The sequence below is a fragment of the Elephantulus edwardii genome, unplaced genomic scaffold, assembly GCF_000299155.1.
Source record: "Elephantulus edwardii isolate Elephantulus edwardi_28Jun2011 unplaced genomic scaffold, EleEdw1.0 scaffold00152, whole genome shotgun sequence".
NCBI lineage: Eukaryota > Metazoa > Chordata > Mammalia > Macroscelidea > Macroscelididae > Elephantulus > Elephantulus edwardii.
In genome coordinates this window covers 7056868-7073418 of record NW_006399902.1, presented here as the reverse complement: position 1 = coordinate 7073418, position 16551 = coordinate 7056868, and positions in this window count along the sequence as shown.

The window sequence follows — 16551 nt, the reverse complement described above, 5'->3', positions numbered from 1 at the left end:
TATAGATATAGATATAGATATAGATGATATAGATGATATAGATGATATAGATGATATAGATGATATAGATGATATAGATGATATAGATATAGATGTAGATATAGATAGATATAAAAACAACTTACGACATAACAACTTCTTTTTTAAAGTAAAATTTTAATTCATTATTTTTTGTGTGTACCATCAAATCAGATCTGACTGCTACAAGAGGATATTGTTCCTCCTTCTCCAGCAGAGCATCTGATGGATTCGACCCATGCACCTCTGAGATTGCAGCGCAGCTTCTTGCCATTAGGCCACCAGAGCTCGCCAACATCTTCTTTATGTATATGTAGTGGCTTGCTGTTGTTGTTAGGAGCCGTCAAGTACGACCCATAGTGACCCTATGAACAATAGATCTGAACCCCCTCCTAACCTGTACCATCCTCAAAATCTCTGACACTCTGCAGTCACACACTATGTCAATCTATCTGGATGAGAGTCTTCCTCTCTTTTGCTGACCCTCCACCTTTCCAAACATGATGTTCCTCTCCAAAGACTAGCCTTTCCTAGCAAAGTATTTGAGATGAAACTTTATCACCTTTGCCTATAAGGAGCACCCTGACTGCATCTTCTCCAAGACATATCTGCTTGTTCTTTTGGCAGTCAATGGGATAGTCAGTACTCTTCTCCAACACCAGAGAGCTCAAAGGCATCAATTTTTCTTCTGTCATCATTATTCATTGTCCACCTCTCAGATACACAGCAAATGATTGACAAGACATTGGCCTAAATCAGGCACACCTTTGTGCTCAAGCTGACAATAACTTTTTTAAAGACACATTCTGATAGATTAAAATGAGGCGTCCAGTAGAAGAAAATTTTAAACTAACATTGTCGTTCCCTATCAAACAAATAGGGAAAAAAAAATCAGAAAAACTGTACTGGGGCACAGGCTTTTCCTTGGAGTATATGAGAGATGAAGCTCCTTCCAGTTTACTATTCTGCCATCCTAAGTAAGAATGGACCTCATCCTCAGGCCAAAGGAAGCATTTACCTTCCTGATGGGAACATTGCAAGGCTGGGATGTGAGAATCTGGACACCATCACTCCTTCTTCTCCCACCGGGTGGCCTGGAAAGCTCCTCAACAATTTTGAGAGGTCTCTGATTGAAGATTTTCCCAGCGCAATACATCTCCTTACCTCCTAACTGCTAGTACCATGACTGTTGATTATGGATCCAAATAAGATGATGTTGTTGACAGTGTGAATTTTTTTTCTCCATCTATCATGATGTCTATTGGTGAGATTTTCGTTTTCTTTATGTTGAGATGCAATTTATAGAGAAGGCTGTGTTCTTTGATTTTTTGCAGCAAGCACTTCAAGTCCTCCTCATTTTCAGCAAGTAAGGTTGTGTCATCTGCATAAATAGGTTATTGATGAGTCTGCCTCCAATCCTGATGCAGCAGTCTTCTTAATAGAGTCCAGCTTCTCAAATAATTTGCTCAGCGTACAGATTGAACAGGTATGGAGAAAAGGAACAAGCCTGACACACACCTTACCGTGTATATTCTCTGTCTCCATACCTTTTCAATCTACTTGCAGAACAGATCATTCAGGAATCAGGATTGGAGGAAGACTCATCAATAGCCTACATTTATGTAGATGACACAACCTTGGTTGCTGAAACTGAAGAAGATCTGAAGCACTTGCTGCAGAAGGTCAAGGTCTGTAGTCTTCAATATGGATTGAAGATCAACATCAAGAAGACCAAGATTAGATGTCTTCTTAGTGCAGTAGGCAGCAATGTCAGTCTCATAATCTGAAGAAGTCAAAGATTCTCACCACTAGCCCAATTGACAGCACCATGATAGATGGAGGAAAAAATTGAAGTTGTTAATAATTATAGCTTGCTTGGCTCCACAATCACCGTTCTTAACACCAGCAGTCAGGAAATCAAAAGATAAATTGCATTGGTCCCTGCTGTCCAGGGACCTCTCCACAGTCCAGAAAAGCAATGATATCAGTCTAGAGACTACGGTGCACCTAATCCAGGCCATGGTCTTCATGATTACTTGCTATACGTGAGAGGTCTGGACCATGATTAAGGATGACAGAAGAATTGATGCCTTTGAGTTGTGGTGCTGGAGAAGAGTCTTGAACATACCATGGACTGCCAAGAAAACAAATAGGTCTGTCTTGGAGAGGGTGAAAACAAATTTCTCCTTGGAGGCTAGGATTTTGAAACTCTGTCTCACATACTTTGGGCATGTGGCCAGGAGGGATCTATCCTTGGAGAAGCACATCATGGATGGAAGGGTAGAGGGAAAGCACAGAAAAGGAAGACCCTGGATGAGATAGATTGATACAGTAACTGGGACAATGAGGGTTGGTATGTCAGAATAGTGAGACTGGACAAGGCAGGGCAGGGTTCAGAGTTGCTGTGTATAGGGTCACTATGGGTCTCAGGTGACTCGTTGGCACATAACAACAACAGTATTCTTTTGCTCTGTTCACACAACAGCCTTTTGGTCTAAGTATAGGTTTTGCATGAACAAAATTAAGTGTTCTGAGATTCCCATTCTTCTCAATGTTAGTCATAATGTGTTATGATTCACACATTCAAATGCCTTTTCATAATCAATAAATCACAAATACACATTTTTCTGGTATTTTTTCCTTTAAGCTAGGATCCATCTGACTTCATCAATGATACCTCTGGTGCGATAGCCAGGTGCCACAGCTAAATCCAGCTTGAACTTCTGACAGTTCTTTACGTACTGTTCTAACCATTTAAAAATACTCTTCAGCAGTATTTTGCTAGCATGTGATATTAATGTTTTGTTTTGGTTTTTTTTAAATAACATTCAGCTTATTACAAATATTTGGCATTGGCTTCCCATAGTTCCCCCCCTTTTGTTTTTATCATAATTATGTTACCATCTAGATGAGCATCCTTTATACACAAATTAAACATAATAAACTCAAGGAAATAGTTTCAAAAATCTCAATATGATCAGAAGGATTCAGGTTGAATATTCCTTGAAAGTCTGTTTTATTTGTCCCATTGCCACAGTGCTGATTAATCTCCTTTGTCAGTGTGTCCGTTGCCATTCCTTATCACTCCTCCCTGAGAGAGATTTCACCCTGATTCATAAGGAAAAGGGGACAGCGTTTTCTCTTAGCTGCTTCCTGCTGAAAAGGAATGCTGTAGGTTTCAGGGTGAAGATCTTCTCTCACTACTCTAAAGGGCCCCTTTTGCAATAGGAAACATGTAAACTATTGTGGAGATTGATTTTGGGATTTAGATGCACTGTTATCAGTTGTGCTTAACCATACATGTTCATATCCTTGAAGATGCATCATGGAACTGTTGTAGCCTAGAAGACACAAATTTAACTAACAAGTTAAAAGTACATGAGTCAAAAATTAAAAGCGATAATATTCCAAGTAGAGGTTCTAACAGTGGCACAAATCAAGTTACAGAGGGAAGGTAGTTCTTAAAATAAAAGGCTTATTGACTAGCACTTTGTCTATTATAGTATAAATGTTAGGAACCACAAGATATACAGGCTCAACTATGTCATTTATTGTTCTTAAGTTCTGGACCAAATTCCATCTACCACTGGGTTGTTTTACAGCCCAGTGGTAGATGGAATGTTTTTTTATAATTTCCGTATTCTGTTGGATCACCTTTCTTGAGAATGGGGACAAATAAGGATCTGTTCCAGTCAGGGAGCCAGGCAGTTGTCCTCCAAATTTCCTGATACAGGTTGATGAGGATGTCCATAGTTCCATCTTAGTTTGAAACATGTCAATTGATATCCCATAGATTCCTGGGGTCTTACTTTTTGCCAATGCCTTCAGTGCAGCTTGAGTTTCTTCCTTTGTTACTGTTGACTCTTATTATGAAACTGAAATGTTTCAGTGTTGGCCAGTTCTTTCTGGTATAATTGCTGTTATGTGCCGTTGAGTTGCTTGCGACTCATAACGACCCTATGTACAAGAGCCCTAAGCCCTGCTCTATCCTGTGCCAACCTCATTGCCTCAAACATACCTACTCCCACTTCGCCAGTCACTGAATCGATCCATCTCATCGAGGGTCTTCCTTTCCTGCGCTGTCCCTCCACCTTCCCAAACAGGATGTCCTTTTCCAAACAGGATGTCCTTTTCCAAGGACTGGTCCCTCCTTGCAACATGCCCAAAGTATGTCAGAGGAAGCTTCAGAATGCTTGTCTCCAAGGAGCAGACAGACTTCACCCTCTCCAGGACAAACCTGTTTTATAGATTCCCTACATCTTCTTTTAATATTTCCTAGATCATTCAGGATTTTGCCCATAGCATCTCTAAGTATTGGAGGCTTGAATTTGTTTTTCAATTCTTTCAGCTTGAGAAATGCTAAGTGAGTTATTCCCTTTTTATTCTCCCATTCTAGGTCTCTGCACACTCTAGACTCATACTTAGTCTTCTCAAGCTGCTCTTTGAAATCTTCTGTTCAGCTCTTTTCCTTCAGCATCTCTTACCTTTGCCTTGACTTCTCGATGCTCTAGAGCAATTTTCAGGGTCTCTACTACATTCATTTTGGTTTTTTCTTTCTCTGTCTCTCGCAACTTATCTGGTCTTTCTTTGATCATTGATGTTCAATGATCAAACCTATTCTTATGATGATTTTTAAATTCTAGTGGCGTAAACTCAAGATAATACTTTGGATTTCATGGACTTGTTCTAATTTTCTTCAGCTTCAGTTTGAATTTGCACATGTGTAATTCAGCACCTCGCCTGGTTTTTAGTTTGTCTCCCATGATTCCTTCCAAAGATGTAGTTAATCCGATTTCTATGCAGTCCATCTGGTGCTATTACCATTTGTGTTTTTTAAAAATGGTATTTGCAATGAATAAACCATTGAATGTACAAAACTCGATTATTCTATTTCTAGTCTTATTTTGTCACCAACTTTCTGGTTACCATTCTTTATTGTTTCCAACTTTTGCATTCCAGTTATCAGTTATCATTAACACATCTTGATTACTTGTTTGGTCAATTTCAGACTGGAAAATTTGGTAAAAATCTTCAATTTCCTCCTATTTGGCTTTAGCTGTTGATGGTGTATTTGAATAACATTTGTATTATCTGGTCTTCCTTGAGTAATATCCTAATGCTCAAAACATTATACTTCAGGATAGAACTTGAAATTATCTTTTAAACTATGAATGCAACACCATTCTTTCTCTGTTTTTCATTCCTAGCGTAGTATAATATTTAATTGTCTGGTTCAAAGTGGCCAGAATGTTCATGCATTCCATTTAATTTTTCACAACTTCTAATTTTCCAGCATTTATACTTCTTAAATTCCATATCACAACTTTTAAAAGATGTTTGAAACTGTTTCTCCTGATGGCTTAGTGGTAAGAAATTGTGCTGCCAATGCAAAGATATGGAGTTCAAATCCACCAGCTGCTCCATCTCCTCCCATGTGATTAATTGTCTCAGAAAATCCACTGGAGGATCAGGTATGGGTCAGTTCCAACTTGTACCAACACAACAACAACAGGTACATACATACTGTTCTTCTTTAGTCTTGCTTTAGGGCAAGATAGGAGTTCTAGTGGCACTGTGGCTAAAGCATTCCACTGCTGGCCAAAAGACTGGCAGTTCAAGCCCAGCAGCCACTGGTTGAGGGCGGAAGCTGCGGCAGTCTGCCTCCATAAAGATTTTCAATCTTGGAAACCCTATGGGATAGTTCTGTTCTGTCCCACAGAGTCAGAATCCACCTGAAAGTATTAGGTTAGAAGTCTAGTGATGACAATTAGAGAAAAGAAGTAAACTAATGACAACTGGGAACTCTTGAATGTGACTCACTTTGCAAAAAGAACCAAGGTAACAGAAATGATATGTGGTATCCTGCAGAGAAATTCTTGATAGAATACTAGAAGTGACTAAGGTCACTATATATCCTATAGCTGCATGAGAAGACAACTTCTTATCTCTACAGCTTCCCTGCTAGTACTCCACATCTTTTGTTTCTCTAGAATCACTTTCAAAGCATTGAGTGCATTCACAGACATCATGCAGGTGTTGTTTAGAGACTGGCTGAAAGAACTGAATAAAGACTTTTAGCCACAGGGCCTGGGCTTTCTTGTGCTGTGGACGTAACTTTACATCATTTTCTCGGTGCATCTCGATGGGTTGCTGCTATTCCTCCTGACAAGGTTTGTCAATTCACGACTGAGAAATTTACACCAATTATATTAGTCAGGATAACACATTCTGCTGACTGAGAGCTCTCCCATGCCAGGAGGAAAGGTGTAATGTTAAAGGGGATGATAAGGTGCAAAGAATTTTTCAGGGGGTCAGTTCCCCATACCAGGTACAATAAACAGCAGTTATTTTCCTCCTTATTCTAGGCATTCTGTCATGAAACACACATTCAAAAATTTTTGCCCAATGAATTAACCAATGATTTAGAAAGGTGAGTGAGTGGCTTAGAGTCAGGTAACGCGCAAAGATGCTACAAATAGCAGGACCAAAAAAACCCAAAAAACAAAAAAAAAACCCTCCCTTCATGCTATAATTGAGTTACAACCTAACTACAGGGTGCCTGTAAAGTCTAAATACAGATAAATATAGGGTGTCATCAAGGATGTTGTCGGGAGTGGGAGAGAAGGATAGTATGCTTTCAGATTCTGAGGAGCTGAAATTCAGCCACTGAAAAGCCATGAGTTGGAGCCAACCTCAAGCCAGCTGGTGGAGTTGTGGTAGTGATGGTACACTAATATTAAACATTTCTGATCTTCTCCTGGTTTGATCTTAACCCAAATTTGTTTCATTTTGGTTTTGAAGGCTTTGTTCAAAACTCCTACACAACATAGACCCTATTAGCACTGCCAAGGAGATTCACACAAGGAGGAAATTGCAAGTGACAAAGGTATTTCTGTGCCTGGTTGCTGCAGCTGTTCCCTCAGGGGCTCCTGAAGCATGGTGCATCTCCCTCTCTCCAGGGCATTGTCAAGAATACAAGCAGGCAGCCAGCTGTCCATAAACTGCAGCCCATGAGAAAGCGCTTACCTCATTCATGTTCTTCCCCAGCAGCACTGGGGCAGAGTCGCTCGGAAATAATAATGGTGACAATGACAACAAGGAAGATAGGGGCAGAGACTAGGCTATTCCACCAAACAAGAAGGGGTTTGACTCCACCTTCACTGCCACCAATCCCTTTGGGGTCTTTCTCAAGAAACATTTTCCCTAAGGGTCTTGCCTTTGTTCCCTTTCTGCATCCTACCCAGGGCTAGGTCACCTCAAACTGGAAGACCTAGGAGATATGTTCTCCAGTTGTCCTTGTGATGAGGTCAAAAAGCAATAAAAGGAGGTTGTGATGGTTAATTGGCAAGTATGGAGACTTTCTTGCTATTAAAGTCAGGTTAATTAAAGAGCATAATTGTCCAATTAACCTTTGGGGGAAGTAACAAAAGGAAAGTTCAGCGTGTACAATGCTGACTAGTTAACATTTCTAGTACTCTATACTAATCCTCTGGGATCTTCAGAAAACAATTTTAAAACTGTTCTGACAACTGTTAAGGTGAAGTGGAGGAAGGGAAGAAAGGAGCAAGGAAGGAAACAGCACTGTACCTTTAAAAGAAATCTGCTCTCATAATTATCATCACAGAGTCATATCAAAGGAATAAATCTTTAAAGGTACATTTGAAGGCTCTAGATATATTTTAATTACCTCAAATCTCTCATAAATCAGGATGATTAGTTGTTGTTAGATACCATCAAGTCAAGGATGACTCATAACATCCCTATGAACAACAGATCTGAACCCTGTTCTGTTCTGTGCCATCCTAACAAACTCTGACACACTTGAACAATCTCCTCTTGTGTGATTTACTGCCTCTGAAAACCCACTGAAGGTTCAGCTATGAGACAATTCCAACCACATGCAACCACCTCAGGAGTGGTGGAAAGGCCACCTCTACTTGTCTCCTCCAAGTTTCTGAGGCACTGTCAGTTACTGACCAGGTGAATCCTAGTAATATTCTAGCTACAGACAGAAGACACTATACTACTGTAAAAACATTTCCATTAATTCTTCACTATAATTACTACTGTCTAGATAGAACTCATTGCTGTTGTTTGGAAATGACTGGGTTTCCAAGGTTGTAAACCTCACAGGAGGAGATTGTACAGTTCTCTCCTACAGAGCTACTGGTAGAGCTGAATCCCAAGATAGGGTTAGCAGCATGACTCTCTACAGACTAAGCTACCAGAGCCCCCACTAGAGATTCATCTAGATAGAAGATTCTTTAAATATCCCAAAACTTATATAATACTCAACCTGAGATCCTGTGAGACAGAGAATAAACCCCCAGAAATAAGAATTTTTCAAAATTAAAATGTCACCTGGTAGTTCAACAGGTGGTCTTCACTGTGAAACAGAAGCATCAAGAAAAAAATGTAGGTAGGCCTTGTTGCATAGCAACATTCACCTGAGCCACTTACACCTTGGCTAACATGAGAAGCTGCCTCATTTTGGCACCCTTTGAAGAAGACAAAATGAGATTTGTGCTGCAGTGGCCTGTCTTCCAAACAGTAGAGTGTGATGCTCCCTACGCAGATAACAATAAAAGGATGTGCAGTCTCATACTGGGAAGGAAACTAGAGACCTGTGAGTGAGAAGAGATGGTTGAATCTCTGACTTAACACCACTGTTCTCCTCCAAGTTTTTAAAGTTTAAGAACTGACATTCCTGATTGCCCAGAAAATGTTCCTGGTTGCCATCTGGCCAATTTTTCTCCCTATGTATCAGTAGAACTGTGCGTCTCATTGTTGTCAGAGGCCAATTTTCAAGAAGCAGATCACAAGGCCTTTCCTTCAAGGTCCTTCTCCAATGAACTTGACCCCCCACCTGTCAGTTAATAGGATGGCAGAAAAAAGAACTGATGCCTTTGAGTTGTGGTGTTGGAGAAGAGTGCTGAGTATCCTGTGGTCTGTCAAAGAACAAATATGTCTTGGAGAAAGTGCAACCAGGATGCTCCTTAGAGACAAGGGTGGTGAAACTTCATTCCACATACTTTAGACATGTCAGGAGGGGCCAGCGGCCCCCAGTGGAGCTGCTGTGGGACTCATCCATCAGAAGAAAGCAGGAGAGCAAGAAATTGACTGACTTTTCTTAAGCCCTGCCCACCAGCAGGCTGGTAGGAATTTGGCTGAGTTTTCTTGAGCCCCACTGACCTGTCAGGAGCAAATGGGTCAGTAGAAATTTTTTTATTATTTTTTTGGGGTCAGTAGAAATTTGACTGAGTTTTCTTAAGCCCTGCTGGACCCAGGGCCCCGCTGAGGTAGGGGCCTTGGGTGAGGGCACCTGGGTGAGGGCTGCTGAGCAAGAGCCGCTGGGTGGGAGATGGACAGCTGAAATTTGAGTAGGGACCCCACTTATGAGCACACTTGGACAGCTGAAATCTGAGTGAGGTCTCCCCAAGTGGCTGACTCACCCCTGTGGTCACCCTGCTCCCCATGCCTGCTCCTACCCCCATCCAGTCAGTCAACTTGCCTTTAATCTGGAGCATTTTGATCTGACTTAGCTACAAGAGGTTGCTCTCACAGGCCCTGAACTGAACTTTCCCTTGAGTCAGAAATTCAGAGAGAAACACAGGTGGGATGGCTGCCCCACCGATTTCTAGAGCATTGTCTTCAGATCAAAAACCTATCAATGTCATGAAAGAAGCAAGCTATTCTACACCCTACCCAAGAGCAAAGCAAGATATCACCACTAAAAGGTGACACAGTATCAATGGATTTTCTGAAGCCAGAAAGTCTGATGGAAATTTCTGACACAGAATTTAAAAGAATAATGATTGGATATTTTCAATGGATGAAAGATAAACTTGAAGAATTAAAGGACATGCAAGGAAAAACTAGGGGGATCTGAAACAACAAAAACAACCAATCCAAAACAATGCAGATAAAACAAATGATGCATTAGTGGCACTGGAAATACAAGAAACCATGATTCAAAATATGAGGTCCAATGTTTCAGATGCTGTCAACATGATGGAGGAACACATGAACAGAGTTGAAGAGATGGAAAACAGAACCAGTGAAATAAAAGATCGAATTGTCACCACTGGTCTGCTAGAGCAAAAAGCAGAATCAAAAAAAAGAAAAGAAAAAGAAGAAAACCTAAAAATAATGTGGGACACCATCAAGAGAAATAACATGTGCATCATCAGAATCCCAGAACAGGAAGAAGTAAGTAAAGGCACAAAAAAAAAAAGTTGTGGAAGAATTACTAGAAGAAAACATCCCAGGAATAATGAAGAATGAGAGAATATATATTCAAGAAACTGAGCAAATACTATACAGAATAGATCTCAAAAGAAAAACACCAAGACATATCATAGCCAACTTTCCCAGAACCAAAGACAAGGAGAGAATTCTGAAAGGAGCGAGGGAGAAACAAAGAGTAACCTATAAGGGAGGGCAGATAAGATTAAGTGCTGATTTCTTAGCAGAAACCATGTGAACAAGAAGACAGTGGAAGGACATATATCAAACACTCAAAGAACACAACTGTCAACCAAGAATACTGTACCCAGCAAAATTGCCCATCATTTATGAAGGAGAGATCAAGATATTCCCAGAAAAAGAGACCCCAAAAGGAGTTTGTAAAAACAAGACCAGCATTGCAGCAAACAGGGAGAGATGTGCTTCTTACAGAGGTGCCACAGGAAGCAGTAGGGACCAAAGTAACTAGGAACAACACCAAAAAGAATGCAACAAAATGATAGCAATAAAATCCTGCCTAAATAAAATATGACTGGTTTGAATGCACCACTGAAGAGAAAAAGAGTGGCAGATTGGATGAAAAACCAAAATCCATCAATATGCTGTCTACATGAGACACACCTGAAAACTGAAGATAAAGACCATAAAAAAAAGAATGGGAAAAAAATATACCAAGCAAATGGAAACCAGAAAAAGCAGGAGTAGCAATATTAATCTCTGAAAAAATATATTTTAATGCAAAAACCATCACAACGGAAAAGGAAGGTCACTACTTAATGTTTAAAGGGTCAGTAGAAGAAAAGGACATAACAATAATAAATATCTATGTGTCAAATGAAAGATCTGCTAAATTTATAACACAAACATTAACAAAACTGAAAAAGGAAATAGACAACACTAGTATAGTACTTGGAGACTTCATACACCCCTCTCAAGAAAAGATAGAACTACCAGAAAAAAAAACTCAGCAAAGACGCTCAAGAATTAAACCACAATATAAACCAACTCGACCTCATAGATATTTTATAGGTGAAAGAATCATCAACAACCTGCATTATGTGGATGACACAACCCTGCTTGCTGAAACTGAGGAGGACCTGAAGTACTTGCTGCAGAAGGTCAAGGACTGCAGCCTCCAAAATGGATTGAGGCTCAAATGTCAAGAAAACAAAGATTCTCACCACTGGGCCAATTGGCAGCATCAGTACAGATGGTGAAGAGATTGAGATAGTTAACAGTTTTAGTTTACTTGGTTCCACAGTCAACACTCTTGGTAACAGCAGCCAGGAAATCAGGAGACGAATTGCATTGGGAAGGTCAGCTGTGAGGGACCTCTCAAGAATACTGAAGAGCAACAACGTCAGGCTGGAGACTAAGGTATGCCTGACCCAGGCTATAGTCTTTACAATCACGTGCTATGCATCGGAGAGTTAGAGAGTGAATAGGGATGATAGAAAGAGAACTGATGCCTTTGAGCTGTGGTGCTGGAGAAGAGTGTTGAATATACCATGGACTGCTAGGAGAGCAAACAGGTTTGTCCTCGAGAGGGTGAAGCCAGAATGCTTCTTGGAGTGAAGGATTCTGAAGCTTCATCTGACATACTTTGGGCACGTTGCAAGGAGGAACTGGTCCTTGGAGAGGGACATCATGTTTGGGAGAGTGAAGGGATGGCGCAGGAGAGGAAGACCCTCGATGAGATGGATCAATTCTGTGAGTGGAATGGTGGAAATGAACGTGTTTGAGACAGCAAGGTTGGCACAGGATAGAATGGCGTTTAGGGCTCTTGTATATAGAGTCATTATAAGTCAAAAGTGACTCGATGGTACATAACAACAACAACAATGCACCCCAAAAACCCACAGTATATCTTCTTCTTAAATGTGCATGGAATATTCTCCAGAACAGATCACATTTTAGGTCACAAGGCAAGCATCAACAAATTCAAAACCACAGAAATAATACAAAGCATTTTCTCAGACCACAATGTAACAAAATTAGAAATTAATAACAAGAGGATAAAGGAGAGAAAAACCCCATACATTTGGAATCTGAACAACATCTTGATTGAACATGAGTGGGTACTAGAAGAAATAAAAAAATGCAATTAAAACATTTCTTGAAACAATGACAATGAAAACACCACTTACCAAAACCTCTGGGAAACAGCCAAAGCAGTAATTAGAGGTCAACTTATAGCAATAAGCAGACATATCAAAAGGCAGGGAAAAATGACCATTGACTCTCTAGCCCAACATCTCCTACAAATTGAAAAAGAACAGCAAGAAAACCTGACACCCTCAAAAAAACTGAAATTATAAAAATTAGAGCAGAAATAAATGAAATAGAAAGCAGAAAAACAATTGATACCATCAACAAAACTAAGATTTGTTTCTTTGAAAAGGCCAATAAAATCAACAAACCACTAGCAAAACTAACAAAGAAGGAAAAGATCTAAAACTAAATAAACTAACTAAAATAAAAAGGCTAACATTAGGATGTTATGAAAAATTATACTCAAACAAATATGAAAACCTAGAGGAAATGGACAAATACTTACAAATTCACAACTTACCTAAACTGACACCAACCGAAATTGAACACCTGAACAGACTCATTACAAAAGAAAAAAATTGAAAAAAAAAAAAAGAAAGAAAAAAATTGAAAAGGTAATAAAATAACTTCAGGCTAAAAAAATCCTGGACCAGATGATGTTACAAGTGAATTTTATCAATCATTCAGAGCAGATTTGTCACCAATACTACATTAACTATTTTAGAAAACAGAAGAAGATGGAATTTTTCAAGACTCAGTCCATGGAGCAAACATATCCTTGATACCAAAGCCAGGAAAGGACACCACCAACACAGAAAAATATAGGCCAATATCTTTTATGAACATAGATGCAAAAATCCTGAATAAAATACTGGCCAATAGAATCCAACGATTCGTAAAAAAAAAAAAAAATCACCATGACCAAGTGGAATTCATAATAGGTGTGCAAGGATGGTTCAACATAAGAAAAGCAATCAATGTAATTCATCACATTAACAAAGCAAAAAGGAAGAACCACATGATCCTATCAATTAATGCAGAAAAAGCCTTTGACAAAATCCAACACCTCTTTCCTGATTAAAACACTCAACAAAATAGAGGGGAATTTCTTCCACATAGTAAAAAGTACAGAAACCCGAGAGCCAACATCGTTCTCAATGGAGAGAGATTAAACGCATTCTCTTTGAGAACAGAAAATAGGCAAGGGTGCCCATTATCACCTCTCCTATTCAATATTGTATTGGAAGTCTTAGTGATAGCAATAAAGCAAGAGAAGGAAATAAGAGGTATCCAAATTGGCAAAGAGGAGGTAAAATTATCTCTCTCTGCCAATGATATGATTATATACTTAGAAAATCCTAAAGACTCAGCAAGAGAACTACTGGACATAGTTGACCAATTCAGGAAAGTGACAGAATACAAGATTAACATACAAAAATTAATTGGATTTCTCTACAGTGACAGAGAGAATACAGAACTGGAGCTAAGAAAAACAATACCCCATCACAATAGCTAATCACAAAGGATCTTCTCAAAGAAAATGACAAAATATTGCTACAAGAGACAAAAAGAGACCTGGAGAAGTGGAAGAATATTCCTTGAACATGGATAGGAAGACTCAATATTGTGAAAATAACAGTACTACCAAAGGCAATTTACACATTCAATGCAATCTCAATGCAAATACCAATTCTATTCTTCAACAAGATGGAAAAGGCAATCTCCAGTTTCATTTGGAACGGAAAGAAACCCTGAATAAGCCAAGCACTCCTTAAAAATAGAAAAAAGGTAGGAGGCATCTCACTCCCTGATTTCAAATCCTACTACACTGCTGTGGTGATCAAGACAGCATGGTACTGGTACAATGACAGACACAAAGATCAATGGAATAGAATTAAGAATCCAGAAATCAGCCCATCTACCTATGGTCAACTCATTTTTGACAAGGAGATGAAATCGGTCTAGTGGGGAAACAACAGCCTTCCTCCCCCCTTTTTCTATTTAGCGTTTCCTTTTTTCTTTTTTTATTAATAATGTTAATGAACATTTACAGAGACTTCATATTTCCATTCATTCATTCATTCATTGTTGCACTTTTCTCCCTGCCCACCCCTCCCCTGATAGTTTGCTCTTCTCTTTGAAAAGTAAAAGAAAAACTCATTCATTGTTATACAATCCCTCCCCCCAAGTCCACTTCGTTATGCAGCCTTCATTCAGGACTCATGTCATGACAATAATACCTAACCATATATCCCTTTTAAACAGTTCTCTACCTCATCTGTTTCAAAGCAGTATACATAATTTAGCCCATCTTTCTCTGTCTCCCTCCAACCGCGATGTCAGTTCCATTTTACAACAGTGGCACTATGCAGTATTTGTCCTTTTGTATCTGAGATACTTCACTCAGCATAATGTCCTCCAGGTTAACCCATTTTGTACAGTATTTCATGGGTTCCTTGTTTTTCAATGTAGTGTAGCATTCCATTGTGTGAATATACCACAGCTTCCATTCTTTTGTTGATGGGTACTTGGGTTGTTTCCAACTCTTTGCTATTGTGAACAAAGCCAAAATAAACATATGTGTGCATATATCTGCTTGGGTGATGGTTATGGTTTCTTTAGGGTATATTCCTAGTAGTGGAATTGCTAGGTCAAATGGTATTTCTATTTGCAACTATTTGAGAAAGGGCCATGCAGCCTTCCACAGTGGTTGCAAGGACAAAGTCTTAAGATACACAAATAACAGTAATTAGTGTTTTTGTGTGCCATTGCAGTTAAAACCGACCCATAGTTGACCCTTCGGCAGATTTTCAGAGGCAGTAAATTACACAGGAGGTGATTGCCCATCTTTTCCCTATTCAAACCCTGTGCCTTTGGGATCATAGCAGAGCTTCTTGCCACTAGATCACCAGAGCTCTATCAGTAACTGTAGTGAATGTAAATGAACTAAATGCTCCAACTAAAAGATCGAGTGTGGCAGAATTGATTGGAAAAAAGAAAGAGAGAGAGAGAAATCCAGCTGTATGCTGTTTACAAAAGACACAAAAAGGTTAAAAGTGAAAGGATTGAAAAGTATCCTATGGAAATAAATAACCAAAGAGAGCTAGAGTGACATTCTTAAAATCAGACAAAGTAGAATTTAAGTAAAAAAACTTTCACTATAGGCAGCTCTGGTGGCCTAGTGGCAAGAAGCTGCACTGCAATCCCAGAGGTGTGCAGTTCGAATCCACCAGATACGTTGCTGGAGGAGGGACAATATCCTCCTGTAACAGATCTGATTTGATGGTATACACACACACACACAAATTATAAAATAAAAATGAAAAAATCTGTCACAAGAGATAAGAGTGGGCATTATATAGTGATAAAAGGGAAAACTAATCAAGAAGATTTAACAATTATAAATATATATATATACCCAACATCAGGCAATCTAAATATATAAAGCAAACATTGATAGAATTGAAGAAAGAAATATTCACACAGTTCCACAGAAGACTCAATTCCCGCACAATTTACTGCCAGTGAAAATCTCCACTGGTCAGCTATGAGTCAGTTCCGACTCGATGGCACACAACTGCAGCAACACTGATAACTAAAGATTTCCAATATTGCACAGAAAGCTAGAAAGACCAACAAGGAAACAAAAGACCTGAATGACATTATAAATAAACGAAACATAAATGTAGAACATGTGTAATTTCATGTGTACGTAGATAATTTTCCAGTATAGATCACATTTTAGTTCACATAGAAAGTCTTATAAATTTAAAAATACTGAAATAATAAAGTATTTTCTTTGATCACTATGGAGTAAAGTTAGAAATCAATGACAGGGAAAAAATCTAGAAAATTTAAAAAGATACATATGGAAATGAACATACTATTAAACTATCAATGTGTTAAGAAAGAAAACAAAAGAGAAATCATAAAGTACTTCAAGTTAAATGAAAATTAAAATGAAAAAGCTTTCTAAGAACATGCACAAACAGTGAAAAGATTACTTAGAGGGAAACTTATAGTAATAAACACCTAAAAAGAGAGAGAGAGAGAGAGAGAGAGGAAAAAAAAAGACCTTAAATCTTCAACAACTCCAGGAACTAAAAAGAGAAGGACAAACTAAATCAATCAAAAGAAAATTTGAAAAATAAGAGGGGACATTATAACTGACCCAACAGAAATAAAAACAATTGTGACAGAATATTAAACTATTAAATATTTAAGTCTATTAATATA